Source organism: Dermacentor albipictus, chromosome 2 (genome assembly GCF_038994185.2).
Source record: "Dermacentor albipictus isolate Rhodes 1998 colony chromosome 2, USDA_Dalb.pri_finalv2, whole genome shotgun sequence".
Lineage (NCBI taxonomy): Eukaryota > Metazoa > Arthropoda > Arachnida > Ixodida > Ixodidae > Dermacentor > Dermacentor albipictus.
In genome coordinates this window covers 48436700-48456269 of record NC_091822.1, presented here as the reverse complement: position 1 = coordinate 48456269, position 19570 = coordinate 48436700, and the positions used below count along the sequence as shown (strand labels likewise).

At 45.0% G+C, this 19570-nt stretch overlaps 1 long non-coding RNA gene across 2 annotated transcripts in view; it reads left to right on the top strand.

The window, feature by feature from the left end:
- Positions 1-10420, top strand: part of LOC135904300 (uncharacterized) — a 73243-nt gene extending 62823 nt beyond the window's left edge. For both annotated transcript variants that reach the window (XR_010565081.2, XR_011511735.1), the window contains exons 6-8: positions 3669-3751; positions 9250-9330; positions 10281-10420. This is a non-coding gene — a long non-coding RNA (uncharacterized lncRNA). The remainder of the gene's footprint in view (positions 1-3668; positions 3752-9249; positions 9331-10280) is intronic.
- The last annotated feature ends 9150 nt before the right edge of the window (positions 10421-19570 follow it).

The window sequence follows — 19570 nt, the reverse complement described above, 5'->3', positions numbered from 1 at the left end:
CGTTTAACGCTAGAACGTTATCTAGTGAGGCGAGTCTAGCAGTGCTATTGGAGGAATCGGAGGGCAGTAAATGGGATATAATTGGGCTCAGTGAAGTGTGGAGGAAAAAGAAGCATATACAGTGCTAAAAAGCGGGCACGTCCTGTGCTACCGGGGCTTAGCGGAGAGACGAGAACTAGGAGTCGGATTCCTGATTAATAAGAATAAGAATAAGCTGGTAACATACAGGAAATCTATAGCATTAACGAAATGGTGGCAGGCCTTGTTGTGAAACTTAAGAAGAGGTTCAAAATGAAGTTCGTACAGGTCTACGCCCCTACACCCAGTCGTGATGACCAGGAAGTCGAAAGCTTCTATGAAGACGTGAAATCGGCGATGAGTAGAGTGAAAACAAAATACACTATACTGATGGGCGACTTCAATGCCAAGGTAGGCAAGAAGCTGGCTGGAGACAAATCACTGGAGGAATATGGCATAGGCACTAGGAATAGCAGGGGAGAGTTATTAATTATTACTATTTACTAAGGTAATCGCAAATAGAATCAGGAACACCTTAGACTTCTGTCAAGCAGAGGACCAGGCAGGATCCCGTAAAGGCTACTCAACGATAGACCATATTCACACTATCAATCAGGTGATAGAGAAATGCGCACAATATAACCAACCCTTATATATAGCTTTCATTGATTACGAGAAAGCGTTTGAGTCTGTCGAAACCTCAGCAGTCATGGAGGCATTACGGAATCAAGGTGTAGACGAGGAGTATGTATGTGTAAGGCGTCAGGCAGGGAGATACGATCTCTCCAATGGTATTCACAGCGTGTTTACAGGAGGTATTCAGAGACCTGGATTGGGAAGAATTGGGGATAAAAGTTAATGGAGAATACCTTAGTAACTTGCAATTCGCGGATGATATTGCCTTGCTTAGTAACTCAGGCGACCAATTGCTATGCATGCTCACTGACCGGGAGAGGCAAAGCAGAAGAGTGGGTCTAAAAATTAATCTGCAGAATACTAAAGTAATGTTTAACAGTCTCGGAAGAGAACAGCAATTTACAATAGGTAGAGAGGCACTGGAAACGGTAAGGGAATACATCTACTTAGGACAGGCAGTGACGGCGGATGCGGATCATGAGACGGATATAATCAGAAAAATAAGTGGGCTGGGGTGCGTTTGGCGGCCATTCTCAGATCATGAACAGCAGGTTGCCATTATCCCTCAAGAGAAAAGTGTTTAATAGCTGTGTCTTACCAGTACTCACCTACGGGGCAGAAACCTGGAGGAATTACGAAAAGGGCTCTACTTAAATTGAGGACGACGCAATGAGCTATGGAAAGAAGAATGATGGGGATAACGTTAAGGGCTAAGAAAAGAGCAGATTGGGTGAGTGAACAACCGCGAGTTAATGACAACTTAGTTGAAATCAAGAAAAAGAAATGGGCATGGGCAGGACATGTAATGAGGATGGAAGATAACCGATAGTCATTAAGGGTTACGGACTGGATTCCAAGGGAAGGGAAGCGTAGCCGGGGGCGGCAGTAAGTTTGGTGCACGGATGAGATTAAGAAGTTTGCAGGGACGACATGTCCACAATTAGTACATGACCGGGGTTATTGGAGAAGTTTGGGAGAGGCCTTTGCCCTGCAGTGGGCGTAACCAGGCTGATGATGATGATGATGACCCTCACAATGCGTGTCGCTACTTTTCAGAATATAGCTAGCCTTGCTGGATGGATGGATGGATGGATGTTATAAGCGTCCCCTTTGGAACGGGGTGGTGGGTTGCGCCACCATGCTTTTGCTATTACACTGCCCAATGTCCTACCTCGGTTAAAGAATGAAAAAAGAAAAAAAAAACACTATGAACTACCACGCCTGAATTTTCTGATCACCTATTGCGCTCTGTGCTTTTGCACGTCTCCGTATTTTGTTGTTTCCCTACTTTTCTTCCGCCAATCCTCCCATCGCCTGTTATTAATGCCCATTACGGACATGTTTGTTTTACCACTGCTCCCGCTGCACCCAAGGGCTTCAAGGATCCCAGCGGTGCCTAAATCAACCGATGGGGAGACGTCTTCACATTCTAATAAAACATGCTCCGTCGTTTCACTAGCTTTACCGCAGCAAGCACATGCTTCTTCTTCCTTCTTATATCTCGCTTTATAGGTGCGTGTTCTAAGGCATCCCGATCTCGCTTCGAAAAGTAATGAACTTCTCTTTGAGTTATCATAAATGGTTTCTTTCTTGATTTCGCTTTTTCCTCTTAAGCAGTTACTCATGGCAGTTACTCATGGCGTTCATTGGACCATCAATGGACATACTGGAGGCCAAATTCTAAAAAAAAGAACCAACGAAAACGACAGGCTTTGGTGATTCTTTGGAGTGTGAGCTCATTTCCTACCAGTATTCTTCCACTGTGAATGCAACGACCTCGTTATAGCATTTCTACTTCTTCGTACGATAATGGTGCTCACACACTACGGGCAATTCGACAGCAACCCAGCAATATAGGACTGGTAGTTAGCGGTGAGGGTGGCGTTGTATAAAACTGTATTAGAAAACCAGAATGAAAACATGACATCAGTAAGAAATAATGTAACTCTATCACAGTTCACGAAGTCTTCTATGAATTAGAAAACAGTTCTCAGCTTTTTTTGTGATACATGAAACTTCCTTTTCTTATGAAATAGTAGTGCGCCTTCTGGAATCAGATTTTAGCACTGTGAAAATCTCCATGTTTAACTACGGTAGATTTATTTGTTTATATTCACAGCTTTTTTGTTCACAGCTGTCTGGCCAAAATCCTAAGGCGATCGTCTTTTTTACAGTCGAGATGTTTCAACTTTGTACTATTTAATCATAATTTATTCAGATGATCTTCGTGCATCATGTTTATGTACAGATTGCCTTTTATACATGCAAGTGTATATATGAACGAGAAAAAGGATGCATTGAGGACACGTTGAAGATGCTCTGGCGATCAAAACTATTGCGACGTCTCCCTCTACGGCATGCCTCATATTCAAATTGTCGTTTTGGCATGCAAAACTACTTAATTCTAGAGTTCAAGGGAAGAAAGGACACCATGTGGCGCAATTTTTATTTGTCATATCGTTAGAAGCCAACAAACAGATGAAGCCACGGCCTGGAGGCAACTCCAGGCCACCACATGTCGGCCCCTCACGCTCCTCAACGCGACGTTCCCCAACCCTTTAAACCAACTTTTGTTCTTTTGTATTTGGAGTAAGCTACCCTACACCATACCGCATCGACCTGCCGAAATATCTGTAATAGCCCCCCCCCCCCCCACTTTCTCCAAACCGAAACTCAACGCACGAGAAGTGGGAGATGGGATGGCTGACCAGCTCGGCATTGCAGCATCAGCGACAGCTCATCGCCGGAGCCGAAAGTGCACCCACTGCCATGGGGCTCTTAACTGAGCGCACGTACCGTGTTAAGAGAATAACAATATGTGGCACATTGCTTTTAAGTATGCCATACTGTCTGACTTTAAAACCCATGCTTTGTAATATCCCACAGCTAGAGCATTTGAGCTATTATTATTAGTATGAACATTGTGTTTGTAACAGCTCATGAATATACGTTAAGATAAGCACGCATCTTCTTGCCTGTCTCATCGCTCTTTTTAATGTCTTCACCATAAACAGAAACGAAAAGCCCAAAGAGAGAAGAACCAGGAAAAGAAGAAAATGAAGGACACGATGTTTCGCACGCATTAGACTATGGAAAAGTAAGTGCTTTTATAATAGTTTTTTGTCTAAATCATTTGCGTTTATCGATCCAAGAATGAGTGCCGTTAATATTCATTGTGTTTGGGGAAACTCACGGAGTAGAGGCTCATAACATAATTTCTTGCGAAAACTGGTTTAATCTGGATCAATCAGATCGCGTAATACTTTTCCCAAGTACATATTGGAATTGGGTGCTAGAGAAAAAGCTGATATAAACAGCTTGACGTGGCGCTCGCGACCCTGATGCTGCAGTAGTTTCAAGATATCGTCATTATCGTAAATATAGAAACGAACGTAAAAGCATATTATGTAGGATAACAAAAACTTTAATATCTTAATAACATAGCATAGCAATAACATAGCAATAACATAGCATGGTGAACATACAATATGGAACTTATTATGACGGTAAAGCAGACAATGATCACAAAGGTATCATTAAATACGAATGAATGCAGACGAATACGATAAGAACGGATATAGCTTTGACAAGGTACTGTGACAACACAATACTGATTGTACACAACAAGATAAGTAAAGCCAAGAAGCATCACAAACCACATTTCAGTTATATTAAGAATACTTTGGAACATAATAAAGGCAAAAGAACTTATCCCCAGCAACTTCCGAAGCGCAATGCCGAAATGTATTTTCTTAGGTGATGTAAAAATGGTTGCGCAAGAAGAGAGAAAAGTGATGAGGACGTTTTGCAGCATCACGCAAAGAATGAGGAAGAATAGCGTAGCGACAGCAGTTGTGATCTCCACAAACAGATTTTCATCCGGACAAAAACGGTCGTACTTTGCGTCCGTTTCTTTCTTCTGCGTTTGCACCTACATTCGTTTTTGCGTGCTCCCGTGAATCACGAGTGTATGTTCGAAACTGCTGTATTGCAAGTATTGAAAGTGCGGCGGCTAAAGGGACGTCGATGGGTTCCCCGCGCGAAGTACATACACAATGTCTAACTGATCACAGACGCGTTTCCAGTAGCTTAATGTAGGCATCGTATAAGCGCTGTCCAAGCATTTAGAAAGGCCGTTTTCAAGGTCACCTGTATTACGCGCGGTACAGAACCACTTTGTACTGGTCTCGACACTCGAAGGATTCTCCCGTGAGGGAAAGTTTCGGTAGATATTTCGGTATACATTTCTGTATATGCATATGCCAGCTCACCTTTCTCACACCCGATGACTCGGCCTTCAGCGGCACAAAAGACGGGGTATCCCAGTTGCGTTTATTTTTGAAAGGACTTCCCCAATGCCAAAGGCAGGCAGACGCGACAGTGCGTATCCAATTATGCCTCCTCGGGTGCCGACAGAAAAAAAAGAGGGCATCATAGCAAGTCGCGCTGTGGCCATTCTCACAGAGAAATAGCTGAGAGCCTTGAAATAACTCAAGTGTTGTAACTCAAGAATAGTTGACGCTTTTCGTGAGGAACACCACATTGGTGACGTCCCTCGGAATTCGAATCGCCAAACAAGCGAAACCGAGGACTGACTTCTTGCTGCCGCGGCATGCAATGCGCCCTTGATGACTGCGGGTCAACTGAGAAAGGTTGTAGGTGGACACTGTGAGCCATGACACGGTGCGCAGACGGCATCGAGGAGGTGGTGTGGAAAATCGAGCTGCTGCCCAGAAGACGAAAATGTCTACGGCCTCTGCTTTGAAAAGGCTGCAGTTGACCCGCGATCATCTCCGGTGGACCAATGGTGATTGGAAAGATGTAGGTTTCAAGACGACTCGTAGATTTGCATATAATGGAGCCATAAGCGTAGGGTGTACTGGCCAGGGCTTACAAGCTACTTAGAAATTTGTATTCTTAGCTTGACAGCACTGTGATGTTAAAAAAAAGAATATTAACGAAAGAAGTACAATGTGACAATCTGATCGTTGGTAACATACGTAAATATTTGACGTGTAAATGGCATCACGCAATTTTAGCTACAAGTGCATGTCTGTGTACTTACAAGACGTAAATATTATTTCTGGCAGTGTTGCGCGTGTGAGAAATCCCATGCTGTCGTTAGCGAATGAGAGGGATGTAGCTCCTTAACAGTTCTGAGCAAACTACTCAAAACGATACCATTGCGGCGCACGTAAAGTAGTTAAACGCACACCGGTGTGTCATCTCTCCTTAACCTATCCCAGCCAAGCTCCTTTTGTTCCTCTATCGCTGATAATTGCCTGTCTTTTCTCTTCTTCCCATAACTTTGTTCCCAGGATTTTATCACGGTAGTAGAATGATACGATATGACTGGCGCAATAAGGTTATATGTTATGATTGTGGGTGCATGTCGCCGCGTGGAGACACGTAGAGTTCGGCAAACCTTTGAATGTGCGTTGATGAATCCATGAAATAAAGCAAACCTATTGAATTTTCATTATTTAAACAATTACACTTTTTTCGTAACAAAAAAGCAAGTGTTTTTGACCAACTGACTAGGGCCCTGAAAAATGCATTTTACTCTTATAGGTTTGCTCCTCAGTAAAGTCTCGAGGTCGAGTAGCTGGAATAGTATTAACATCTAGGAAGTCCCAACTAAAGACGGCCTTCGCCCCCTCTGTCGGATAAAGCGCAGCTTCTGTGCTGAAGCCTACATCGAAATCATTGATAACGAACTTTTCTCTCCCCTCCATGACGGGCCCTTAAGGATGGAGTACCTATGGCAAGTGTAACAGCATGCGGTGCAAAAGAACACCTGCAAGAACGAAGTTCTTGCAGGTATTCCTCGCCCCTGGCCAACGCAGCAGATGTGAACATATTTGCAAATCTTTGTGGAATCCTTAAATGTAATCTTTCAAAAATAAGCCACGACAGTGCATCACCCGACGAATTTAGGAAAGTAGCGGAAGGCTAGAAATTCTCAGGGGTGATGCAGACCTGCTACGCGCAGTGTATGCGTCTTTGCGCCTATGCTCATCGCATGCATTGAACAATCGGGACGGCATTTCAAGCTTATTGACGTCACAGTTGCCTTTCACGAAGCCTGTTTTTGGACTGATAAGCACAGGATGTGCCAGAAAAACGTACAAAGTCGTAACCGAAACAAGTTGTAGCTTCACTTTCCAAGGCTGTACACGATAGTTTCCTAACGAACAATTTTTCTTTTGACCGCATGGTCTCTGTTGGTTGGTTTCACCTAAATTAGGTGCTAAAATTGACAGCAGTGCATGCTTTTGAGCGCAAACTGGGAATAAAAACAGATCTAAAATGTTCGTGACGTTTCTATCTGCCGTTGTAAGGATTTCAGGCGCCTTTAACAAAAAATGATGTGTTTCGTCCTCAAAGGAACAACGTGGCAGACGACGCTTTGTAAACAACGTGATTTCGGTGCTTTGTGAGCCTGCGCGCACTATTGCCGGTCTCCCACACTATCCCCGTTGTAAGGCGCTGATACTACGTGCGGTCGACGCTCGCGCGATATCGTTGAAAATGCGGGAGACGGCATTCGTTCATGTTTTAACAGAAATGGGCGATCATTGTACTGCAACCCTTTCAATTAAATCAGGTATAAAATGGCCTTTATGGGAACCTAAGTGGCTATAGGCTATAATGCGGAAGCTTCAGTTTTATTTGTGACCATGCAACATTTGTGGAGGTGTACGTTACCCGCTAATATAAACTGACGGTCACGAAAACTGGTTAGTGTTAAAAAATGAACTCTTTAGTGAGCACACATTTACCCTTGTGGGTGATCCAAAGCAAGCGAAGGCTATCTTGGTTAAATTGGTCTTTAAACTTTTTCAATAGAAATATAACGGATACTTTCCGGAAAATAAAACTCGGAAGTAGTGAATGTGATTTGACTGCTTGTCGGAGGATCAGCCGCAAATTATAATTGTGGTACTAATGCTAACCGCGTGCTACAGTACCTGCCTCGTCACTTTCAGTCGATCCTTATTCTCCTAACTTCTTCTTTATAAAGCCTTTGATCGTTCGGAACTGAAATACGGATCATCTGTATGGAGTCCGTTCATCAAAAATTTCGCTAGTCACATTGAAAATGCATAAAATACTAGCCTATGTTCCACGTTCACGTAGTGTACCCATCTTTACAGCGTCTCATTATTGCGAACTGCGTTATTAAGGCGAAAGCCCTAAGTGACTCCTGTGCCCGATTATCTTGAAAAAAGAACGTATCGTCCGGTCCAATGGCACAAAAACTGTCATCATCAGGAATGTCTCACACCCTCCTCAGCAAGTAGAAAGTGGAAGGGCTCATTCATCTCGTAATTCCGAGGCGAGCAACACTCAGCAAAGTGAAGCCTACAGTGCCTACATTCATTTAGATCACGCGTTCAACATACAGAAACGCGGCGTCTAGTCTAGTGGTAAAAAAAAAAAAACACGCGACCTTCTCAACTTACCCCCTTAAGCAATGACCCATACCCCGTGAAGTTGAGGCTACAAGAGTTATGTTAAGTCAACCTAAGAATGCATAAATTCATTGAAATCATCCATACAAAACAGAACTGTCAACGTTTCAATTCCCTCGTGAGAGGATGCGAGACGGCGCATTACCGAATGTTCAGCAGGCTTTCGCCTTCACATGTTGAGTGTAACGTTCTGGCGAGTTTTATCCCCCAACACTTTCTCCACATAGGAAGATAGCACGCCTGACCTTATCTCATAAGACTCAGTACCGCAGTGCTTAACTTAAGGAACGATTACTTTCCCCTCTTTTACTCATATCACCGACCATCGCCGGAAATAATCTGTTCCTCGTTATCCTACTATCCATCAATTTGGTTCTTTCGTTCTTCAAACGTGTAGTGACTGCAACCGTTTGCCCACTTTGTTTGTGCTTGTTACTAATGCGGTAGAAGTCACACAAACAAGGATAATGTGCCTCTTGAAGGCTGGCCAACTTTCGATATGTGGACCCAGCCTCGTCAAAGGCGGCCTCACGATTATCGGCAAGGCTGCCTTTGCGCTTTCGAATCGCTTGGAGAGAATCTTGTGACCTGATATTTGTACTTGTGTTTCTGATCTTTGATGTCTTCATTCCTTTATGTAACGCCCTACTGGCACTGAAGGTGTCCATAAGTGAACGGTTCGGGAAGAAATGCAGCTAACAGTTGAGACAAAATGAAGAAAATAAAATTAAACGAGAGGGTGCATTGAGTGAGAAGCGTTGACCTGCATAGAACGTAAGAACCAGAAGTTAAGACATTTTGAAAAACTTGAAAACTTCGCTTATCATGAATTGCCGCATATGCAGGGGGTACTTTTATTTTTTTCCACTGGACAACTCGACAAACCATAGCTTGAGAATCAGCTAGCTGACGACAGTAAAAAAATGGCAAGTTTAACCCCAGCAATTGCTTTTATGCATTCACACGGTTTAGCAACCTCAAATACAATAATTGGCTTGTCCAAGCAAGAAAGTCGCAGAAAAAACATTATTGGAGATAAAGTTATTCTCGTGCTGCTTCTTTATCTGAATTTACGAAAATTATTTGTAATAATTACAAGTTGTCTCTTGCTTTACAACAGGCGGGGTTTTATCTCGGCTGCAGAGATGCTAAAGGCAACCCTTACGCAGACGGAAAGGGTTGTGTGCTACACATCTATGGTGTAAGTCTCAATTCTATCTTTTTTGGCCTAAAACAGCTGGATTTATGAATAATTGTGTGTCTTTCCTCGCATAACCTGGGAACACCCAAGCAGAAATGGCAAACACCCCACCCCCCCACACACACGAGCGCACACACACACACACACACACACACACACACACACACACACACACACACACACACACGCGCGCGCGCGCGCGCGCGCACACGCACACGCACGCACGCACACACAAACCAAGTACGCACGCTGTGCAGTGTTGCTGCCAAAGAGTACCGTACGGTACAAGCTCGAAAGTACAAGTGCACATACAAGTCTCCATGTGTGTGCATTGTTTGACTAATTACACTCGCTCGAAGGGCGAATCACGGACAGTGCTAGCAGGCTCGCGAGGTAAATCCTGCTGCTTTCCTCCATTCGCGAGCGAGATTGAGCCTTGATTTTCAGTTCCCCTTGCCCCCTGTCGCGAAATGCGCAGTTGCTGCCGGAAGACAACTGCGCCTCCCTCTCTTCCATCACCCTACGCCTTTTCAAGCGACGGAAGACGCTTTCCTCTCTGGCGAGCGCCAGATTGAGCCGTTATCGTCGGCTCCCATCGGGTGCTTTCACTCGCACGTACAGCATGTGGAGCGCGGCGATAGTTTTATCGCCCTTCGACTTCCTACGAAACATTACGGCGACGCCAATGGCAAAAATGCACCTACAGTGTTCATGTAATTACTATCGCAATAAGGAAGTAGGAAGTCAGTGCTTGTTGTCGTCTGTACTGCCCTTGTCCCTGTGTGCGCTGTATTTCACAGTGGCATGGATATTAGAATGTGTAGCATACTTAGTACTCATCGTGGAAAGCCCTTCTTTCACTGGACGCTCCAGGCAATGTGATTTAGAGTCAGTTTGAACTGAATAAACAGCCCATACATATACTCAATATTTCAAATTTCATTTTACAGAACCGTCGCGATAAGCATACAACGCTGCTTCGTAGCTGCATAGTTGGAAAGTGCAAGAACGGAAGATGCATACATGATGGTGGCGCCAATTGCGGTATATACTAGGATACCCTGCCGAACGGCTGACAATAAAATATTTTTATAACCGAATTGATAACATTACATGCAATGCGAATATTATTCAATTATTGTCAACATCATTGCCTTTGTCCACGATGTGGGAAGACTGGTTGGTTGGTATTCCATGACCCAACTTTTTTGGATAGCGGAAATCATGGATACTAAAAAGCAAACACAGGCACAGAAGCTTGTGCTTGTCTGATTTCTGCGCGCTAAGAAAGTTTTCCACACCAACTACTCGTGGATGCGATGCTGTAAGCACACACCCAGATGTTAAGCAACCAATTTATTACGTCCATTTCTTCGCCCATCCTCAGAACACTTACCTCCAGAGTGGACAGTCCCATATACCTATAAGCGACGTGTAACGCTACTACTGCCCTTCTAGTCACTGCTGTTTGGTGTGAACGATGTGCGCATGCGCAGCAGTAGTGATCTGGCATTCGTGGAAACCGTGTTAATGGCCTCTTCTGGATTACCCTTGATGTTCTTAATTCCGGGGCTGCCTGATGCGTGTACTTTGGAGAAGCGCCTTCGTGCACTTCATTTGGGCCGAAGAGCTCATCGTAGTGACAATTTTTGTAAAGAGAATTCATTTCTTTTACGTCTATTCGTATTGTCTTAGCCATGTTATGTACGGGGGAGTGTGGAGGAACCTGCATTTGCCTTTTTTCCCACCATAAATGTGGTATAAAGAAATGTGTTTACTATACAGCGTCGTGCGAGCGCAAGAAGTGTCACAGAAGTTGTATTTTTAATTATTATTGAAGCGCTTTCTCTAACTCTTGCAACAGTGCCTTTTTCTTTCTCACTCGAAGAAAGCAGATACGATGGCCTGGTTGTTGAGCATCGCCTTTGTATGCGGGGCACGTACTGAACTCGAAACCCATTGCTGCAAAGAACCGAACAGCTGTCTGATGGGTACAGATGTCCACCCGCCTTGTGCTTCTTTAGGGGTGGAGGGGGGAGGGGCGGGGTTCGGATCTGGAAAGAAGGGCGATGTTAACGTCTAGGTGGGGCTTCTGGACGCTGCTGGTCCAACCAATGATATTCTCGATGCAGAGAATCACCTGCACCTGTTGGATGCTGGCTAGAGCTGGCAACCGGCACTTAGCTGGTAAGTAGGTACAATCTTGCTGCAGGCCTTATGATCGGCTATCACGAGACCTCAAAGCAAAAAAAGGGGTGTTTCTCAGCAACCAGAGGGCATCAACTTCCTCCTTTTTTTTCTTCGGAAAGGAAAGATATCGGCCTCCGTCTCACGCTGTCTGCTTTCTTCTAATCGAAATTTTATTTCTTGCCCCATGACAATGTGCCCAGCTTTTAGAAATTTAGTCATGAGAGATGCCGTACTACAAGTGCGATTATTGTTACACCGACAACCACATAGCGCCCCGAATGCAGCACGGCTCGACTCACTAACACATGTGTGCTCGCACATCGTCTCTGACGACACTCGCGCCTACCACTACACGCGCACATCCACAAAGTTTATACTGCCCCAAAATATGTGCAACAAAATTTCCGAATTTTGTTGGCAGAATGCACAAGACTTCAGTATTAAAAGCTCTAGCATCACTCTTAAACTAGCGGTTTCGTTGGGACGACGTTCTTATCAAACAAGTACACAGGACAATGATTGTTATTGGGTGTTGTAAGAGCTACTGGGGGTATATTTGAGGATATTGGGACTTGTCAATTTTTAGTACTCATGAGATAATGCTTCAAAAAGTAGCCTAAAATAGCCAACTAGCCTATCCGAAAGTTTTTCTGCGAGGAGCCTTCATACGCGGCCAAACTCGTGCAAAGTAGCCAAACTTTGTAACCAACTGACCGCGATGGTGATCACCGTGGGCAAGGGCCAAGGCGTCCACTTTAAACGGGGCAGTGACAAAGACACCTAGACTGCTTGAGTGGGTATGCTACACATACTTTTCAGTTTACGATTTTGTATGCATCTCCGTAATTTCTCTTTCTTTTCCTCAAAACTTCCTCAAAACTGTTCCTCAGTCCTTTTGTGGACCGTGGAATAGGGAACTCTCACGGCGCGAATTTTCGGTCGGTCCAGTCGGATGACCGTTGCACTGACGACATGTCCAAGAACAGTAATCTAACGATGACCGAAGTTACATTTCTTGGAGTTGAGCTGTAGACCAGCCTATAGTATAGCTGAAAGGCGCTGAATGGGCGTGCTGAATGAGAGCGAGAACACAATAACCTCATCTAGGTAGCAGAGCCAAGTCGAACATTGGAATCCTTGGAGTAATGAGTCCATCATATGCTCCAAGGTAGCCGGAGCGTTACATGGCCCGAAAGGGATAACCTTGAAGTGGTAAAAACCATCAGGCGGTATAAAAGCGGTTTTTGGCAGGATCTGCATCATCGACATCGATTTGCCACTATCCTGACCGTAGGTCGTTGGACGAAAATACTGCGCACCGTATAGGCAATCGAGGGCGTCATCGATACGAGGCAGTGGGTAGATGTCCTTCTTCGTAATGCGGTTGAGGTGGCGGTAGTCAACGCGTAATCTCCAGCCGTCCTTCTTTATGACCAGCACGACAGGGGACGCCTAGGGACTTGAAGATGGCTCTATGATATCGTTCGCTAGCATCTTGTCTACTTCCGTTTTGATGACCTGATGCTCCGAAGCTTAAACTCGGTAGGGTCTCCGATGGATAGGTGGATTATCGCCTGTATGTATACGATGTGTGACAAGTGACGTCTGGCTTAAGGGCTGGTTGTGCAGGTCGAATATATCCTTGTAGGAAAGTAATAGACTGCACAGCTGTTCAGTCTCCGCAGGAGTGAGATTCGGGGCGATCATTTTCCGAATGTCGTTGTCAGTGCACTTGGCAGGCAAGAAAGGCTCACACGAACCGTCGACGGCAAAAGTCTCAACGCAACTAACTTCTAAAGCAGGGGTTGTAGCCAGGGTGATATTTTTAGGCAGAATTTGCTTAGCGAGCACGAAATTCAGCACAGGGAGGTACATGCGATTGTCCGTGACCCTCGGTATGGTATGCGGGACAGTGACGCTGTGGGTGAGAACGATGGTAGTTATGGGAGCGGAGATGTAATCACCATCGGGAACCGGTGCAGAAGGCGAAACTCCGATGTATGTCAAGACCTCTGATGGGACATGGATAAAATCAGTCTGTTTTAGGCGAATTTCATGTGGTGTTCCAGGAACGTCCAGTAGAGGCCGGTCAAGACTCACAGTACATGATGAACAATCGATGGGCGCTGAATCGGCGGAGAGGAAGTCTAGGCCTAGGATGAAGTCATGGGCTCATTGGTCGAGCATAGTGAAAAGGATGGCAATATGGCGGCCAGAAATGCCCACGCGTGCAGTAGACATTGCGACCATGGTCACCGCGCTACCATCGGCGATTCGTACGAACCGAGTAACGGCAGGCGTAACAATATTCTTTAAATGGCGTCGTAGGCGGCTGGTCATATTCGATATGTGTGCTCCGGTATCTATGAGGGCTGTGACGGGTCTGGTATCAACTTGGAGGTCATGAAGGTTATCTCTCGTAAACAGCGTCAAAGGAGGATTTTGCAGCGAATCCGACAGTGTAGCCCCACCTCGAAGGGCCGCATTGCCTAGTGTTCCTGCTGGGACGGTCCTGGGTAGGTCGGCAACAGCGAGCGGTGAAGCTGGGGTGGACGTGACTGGCTACGCTGAGGCGAGGGCGAGCGAGCATAGCGACGAGTTGAGGTAGTGGCATCGCAAGCGACGGGGTAAGGAACTTCAGGGCGAATTTGAATTCCGGAACGTGTTTCGAGCAGAAGACGGCCAACGGCTCCGGCATTGACGGGAAACGTGACCTATTTGGCCGCAGCAGAAACACAGCGGCCTGTCGCCAGGTGTACGCCAGTCCGATGGATTCCTGGTAGTGGACACTGTGAGGTGGACTGCGATAGGACCGAGGCATAGGAGCAGGGCGGGTGTGCTGGCGACTCAAGGACCAATGGCTGGGAATACCAATATTAGCGATTTCCTGGCGAACCACGGACTGGATGAGCGATATCGTCTCAGCGGTGTTGTTCCACGACGTCTGTTGAGGCGAGGCAGGAAACGCTGCTTCGAGTTCCCGGCGTACAATTCGGATCGCGTTATCGCTTTGTGGTGGAGAGCTAGATTGGTTGGTGGGGTCGGTACAGGAAGAGGTCGCTGCAGTATTTGGAAGCCGTGTAAACTGATTGTATACACGGCGACTCTTCGCCTGCTCGAAGTGGCGGCATTCCTTCATGATGGCGCTGACAGTCGAAAAGTTTCTAAAGACCAGAAGGTTGAAGGCGTCATCCGTGATGCCTTTGATAATGCGTCCAACCTTTTCCACCTCTTGAATGGGCGTGTTTATTTTAGGACAGAGGGCTAGGACATCCTGAGTGTAGGAGACATGCGTCTCGGTAGCAGTTTGGGCACGCGTGGCGAGTTGTTGCTTGGCGGCTAGTGGTCGACCGGTCGGATTGCCAAAAACGTCATACGGATTTTCTTTGAACAAGTCCCAGCTGGTTAGCTCTTCCACATGTGTGTAAAACTACATTCGCAGTGTTCCGTCGAGGTAGAACACGACATTAGTTAGCATTAGGGTCGGATTCCACCTGTTGACCTTGCTGACGCGCTCACACATCTTCAATCATTCTTCAACGTCAACACCTTCGAGGCCATTGAACTTGCCGGGGTCTTGTTGCTGAGGTAGAGCAACGCACTGGGTATGCGTAGTCGGTATTGGAGCTGCAGACGCGGTGCCTTCCACTGGAAGCATGGTCCCAGGATGGGTTAGATGTCCGCTGCGGAGCTCCTTGGCGAAGACGCGTACCCCGCACCTTCACCAAAATGTCGCGGGTATAGAACAATTTACAAGATGTATTTACAAGGCATATATAAACAGCAGCCGAGAATCCCGAGAGGTTGTTGCCACTTCTTCGTCTTCACCATCGACGACCTTTTCCTCTTTTGCCACCGTAACAATATCTACCTTGTACTGCTACCTGTGCCTGTTAAGAACCCGGTTTTATCAATCTCTTCTCTCGGATTTCTTCCACAATACTCCAAGTGGCTCTTGTTTATCTTGACTGCTAGCGGGCTGATGCTTCCATCCACTTTGAATGCAAGCGCTTCTGGGAGGCCTACGGTAGCTCTAGGTCTGACTGAGTGAATAGTTTCGCGTTACATTATGATGCGCTGAATGGCCTTCGGTATTTCTCTGCAGCAGATGCATGACTCATATTGTTGCGAATGTTTGTTCGGGTATGTTTTCGTCTTTAGTCTGCGACCTCGAGCCTCAAATAACAAGGCCCTTCCCTGCATGTTATCAACAGATTTACCCTTATTATTTATTCCTTGAGGTTCTTGTAAATATATCTTATGTTTTTATTTCCCTTTCTTGTATCAACTTTATTATCTCTGCTTCCCTCCCGTTATTTTTATGACTCTTCGTGTATTTAGAGTTTCAATTACCCTGAACTTGGTCACCAAAGTTCTTCACCTCTCCCTCCATTATTTGTCCACGCTGTTGAGGCACATATCTTTGTGCGCTTTAGATGCCCATATATTTTCAGCCACGTTCCTGTGTCTTTCTCAATAAATAACATTCCTCTGCAGTTCTGTTACTTCAAATGAGGCCCAATGCATGTCACCAGTGCTGCCTCATTTATGGATTGACCAAGGACTCCCAAAACCAACCGGCTTATCGATCATTTGATTAACTTCCAACCATGACAACGTATCCGTCTTTAGGCAAAGAATAGAATTCGTTAACGCTCGTACTGGTGCCATTATTCCTTTGCAGATTCCACCCGCGGCCTAACATCTGTCTGTTTGTGCTGTCTGTCTCCTTTTGCTACATTGCTCTTGCCCTTGATATTAATATTGCTTGATAGGTGCTTGAGTAAGTCTTTCTCACCTTTATATATATGCGCAGACATTTATACTGCCTGGCTATGGCTATGTCATACTGATGAATTGATATTTCCTAATTACTCGCCTTTTTATTAAAGCTTATAATTCTCAATAGCATTACGCTAAATTTGTGGCCTAAGTTTGTCGCTCCGTTGCCCATCATATGCGCGAGTCTTTGTAGACAAATGAAAGCTTAATTTACTATTTGTCAGTCATCTTAATATACACCTAAAATAATACGCGGCTAACAACGGAGGCAGAATACATCCTTGCTTCGGTCCTCGGTGAGTGTCCACATCCTAAATGCATGTCCAGCCTTCCCATGAAATTTGTTGTCTGGTGCCCCTATAAATGATCCTAAGCAGCTCTAGCAAATCGTCATCTTTGCCTTCGCACTTGCGAACATATTATAACAATTCCCTGCGTACGATGTTGTATGCTCCTTTAATATCTAGAAATGCTACCCATAAAGGTATATTCTTCGCTATTGAAATGTCTATGCACTGATTTTGTACAACGATATTAAACTCTAAGCGTCTGCCAGGTCTGAATGCATTCGGTAGTTCTCCCTCTCATTTTTTTCTGCCCACTTCGATAGTTCTACTTTTACGGCTTGCGTTGCCATTGCCTACAGGGCGTCCCAACTATCATGCACGAAGACCTAAATATATGCATGTAACACGTAGCCCGAAAGAACCAAATAACGCTGTTTTCCGACGCTTGGAGATACTCAGATTATACTTTTCCATTATGTCGATCAATACGTGGTACATAAATGTGTTTTTGCGAGCGTGAAAGACATCCGCGAATACGCGCAAAGTGCCTCGTATGGGTCGTAACGCGGTGGTTCGCCGGCTTCTATCAGGCACGCAAAAACACTTTTATGTAGGACGTATTGAGCGACAAAAAGCTATCTCAAGAGCTTTTCATGCTGCTGTATAATTTTCTCTTTTGCAATATTAATCCAGTTGTGATATTTGGGAAGCTGAATAACAAATTAAGTCTAATTATATTGTTAGGCAGAATGCAAAAAGTTATCTAAGTATTTTACCTTGGTTCTCTCCAGCTACGTAACATTTGAATATTTTAAAATCTAGGTGCATGACAGTTCGGACACCTTGTCTATCACTGATGTTACTGTCAGGGGCCCGTGCGACTTCAGCTTATCTCCTTTCCCTCTGTATATGAGCTTCATGTTGCTTTCATGATCATCATGCTCATCATCAGTCTATTTTATGCCCACTGCAGGACAAAAGACTCTCCCCGTGATCTCCAATTACCCCTGTCCTGCGCGAGCCGATTCCAACTACCGTCCGCAAATTTACTAATTTCATCGCCCCACATAGTCTTCTGCCGTCCCATTCTGTAACTCTGATGGTCCACCTGTTATATAACTTACGCATCGCATGACTTGCCCAGCTCCATTTTGTACAGCAAAAGCTGTATATGAATACCCTTCTGTAGATTTCTTTCGACGCCTCGCAAACAGAAATAAACAGCGATTTCTAACAAACCCATGCGGGTGTAGTGTGAACAGATTAGAACGCTCGCCGTGATGTTAAGGTTATGGCAGTATATAAGCAAGAGTGGTATCGCCGCTAAAAACAGCTGCGTGATTGATGGAGTGGACACGTATAGTTCGCTCACCAGAACAACAACATGCGCACGAGGAGCGCTGGAGGGATCAGTAACGAGAATGTAAAGGGCGCGGCGCGAAACGACCACCGATGAAGAACGTTTCCGCAATGCTGAGTAAAAACGACAGTCACGAGCCCGGGCCCCTCCGAACGGGCAAAGACGTCAGACTCACGACGTAAAAAATGACACCGATTCCATTGCCAAGATCTAGTGGCAGCGAAAGAACTTTGCTTGTCGTTTGAGAGCTTGGACTGTCGTCAGTTTTCGTTGCCATTCCATCTTCATAGAGTAGAATGGCTGTAATTTTTCTCCTAATGCCAATTCGAATATCGGCTATACCCGTTTCTCTCTGATCTAAACTGCTTTTTTTCTGTCTGCTAATGATATGCCTACCATTCTTCGTTCCGTCGCTTTTTGCTCGGTCCTTGCTTTTATGCTTCTTTGTCAGGCTCTATGTTTCTGCCCTACAAGTCAGCACCAGAAAAATGCAGTGGTTGAACGCCTTCCTTTGCAATGATAATAGTAAGTATCCAGCGAAGAGCTGAAAATGTCTGCCGTATGCGATTCTACCCATTTTTATTCTTCTGTAAATCTACTTTTATTCATCAGGGATCCCTGTGATTTCACGACCTAGGAAAACGTACTTCTTCACAGACTCTAGAGATTTACTGGTGGTCCTGAACTATTGTTCCTTTGGCAGGCTATTCCTCATTATATTTTTGTCTTCTACATATTAATCTTCAACCCCACTCTTACAATTCCTCTGTTAAGGTGCTCAATCATTTGTTATAACTCGTCCAAAGTGCTGCTGAAAGGGCCAATGTGATCTGCAAACAGAAGGTTGCTGAGATATTCACCGTTGATCCTTGTTCCTGAGCCTTCCCACTTTTATAGATTGCATACATCTTCCAAGCATGCAGTGAATAACATTGGATAGATATTTGTCTCCTTATGTGACACATTTCTTTACAGTTATCTTTCTACTTTTCTTGTGCAGAATTGAGGCAGCTGTGGAATACCTGTAGATATTTTCCAAGATATTTACGTAAGCGTTCTGTACTCCTTGATTACGTATTGCCTCTATGGCTGCTCGTATCTCAACTGAATCATATGCCTTTTCGTAATCTATGAAAGCCATATAAGTAGGCTGATTGTACTCTTCGGATTTCTCGATTACCTCTTTGATGACATGGCTGTGATTCATCGTACAGTATCCCTTCTTGAAATCTGCCCCTACCCTTGGTTGACTAAAGCCCGGTGTTTCCCTTATTTTAAGGGCGATTACCTTGGTTAATATTTTATATAATATTGGAAGTAAGCTAATGGCCTATTATTTTTCAATTCTTTAACGTCTCCCTTTTTGTGGACTAGTATAATGTTGGCATTCTTCCAGTTCTCTGGGACCCTTGGAGTCGATAGACAGTTCGTATAAAGGGCCGCTGGTTTTTCAAGCATTAAGTCGCCTCCATCTTTGATTAAATCGACTGGTAGCCCATGTTCTCCGGCCGCTTTTTTCTGCTTCATGTTTTGCAAGGTCCGTCTAACGAATTCGCTGGATATAGATGGAATATCCATAGCATGTTCATTACTGCTTTGAATGGAGGTATCTTGCTCCTCT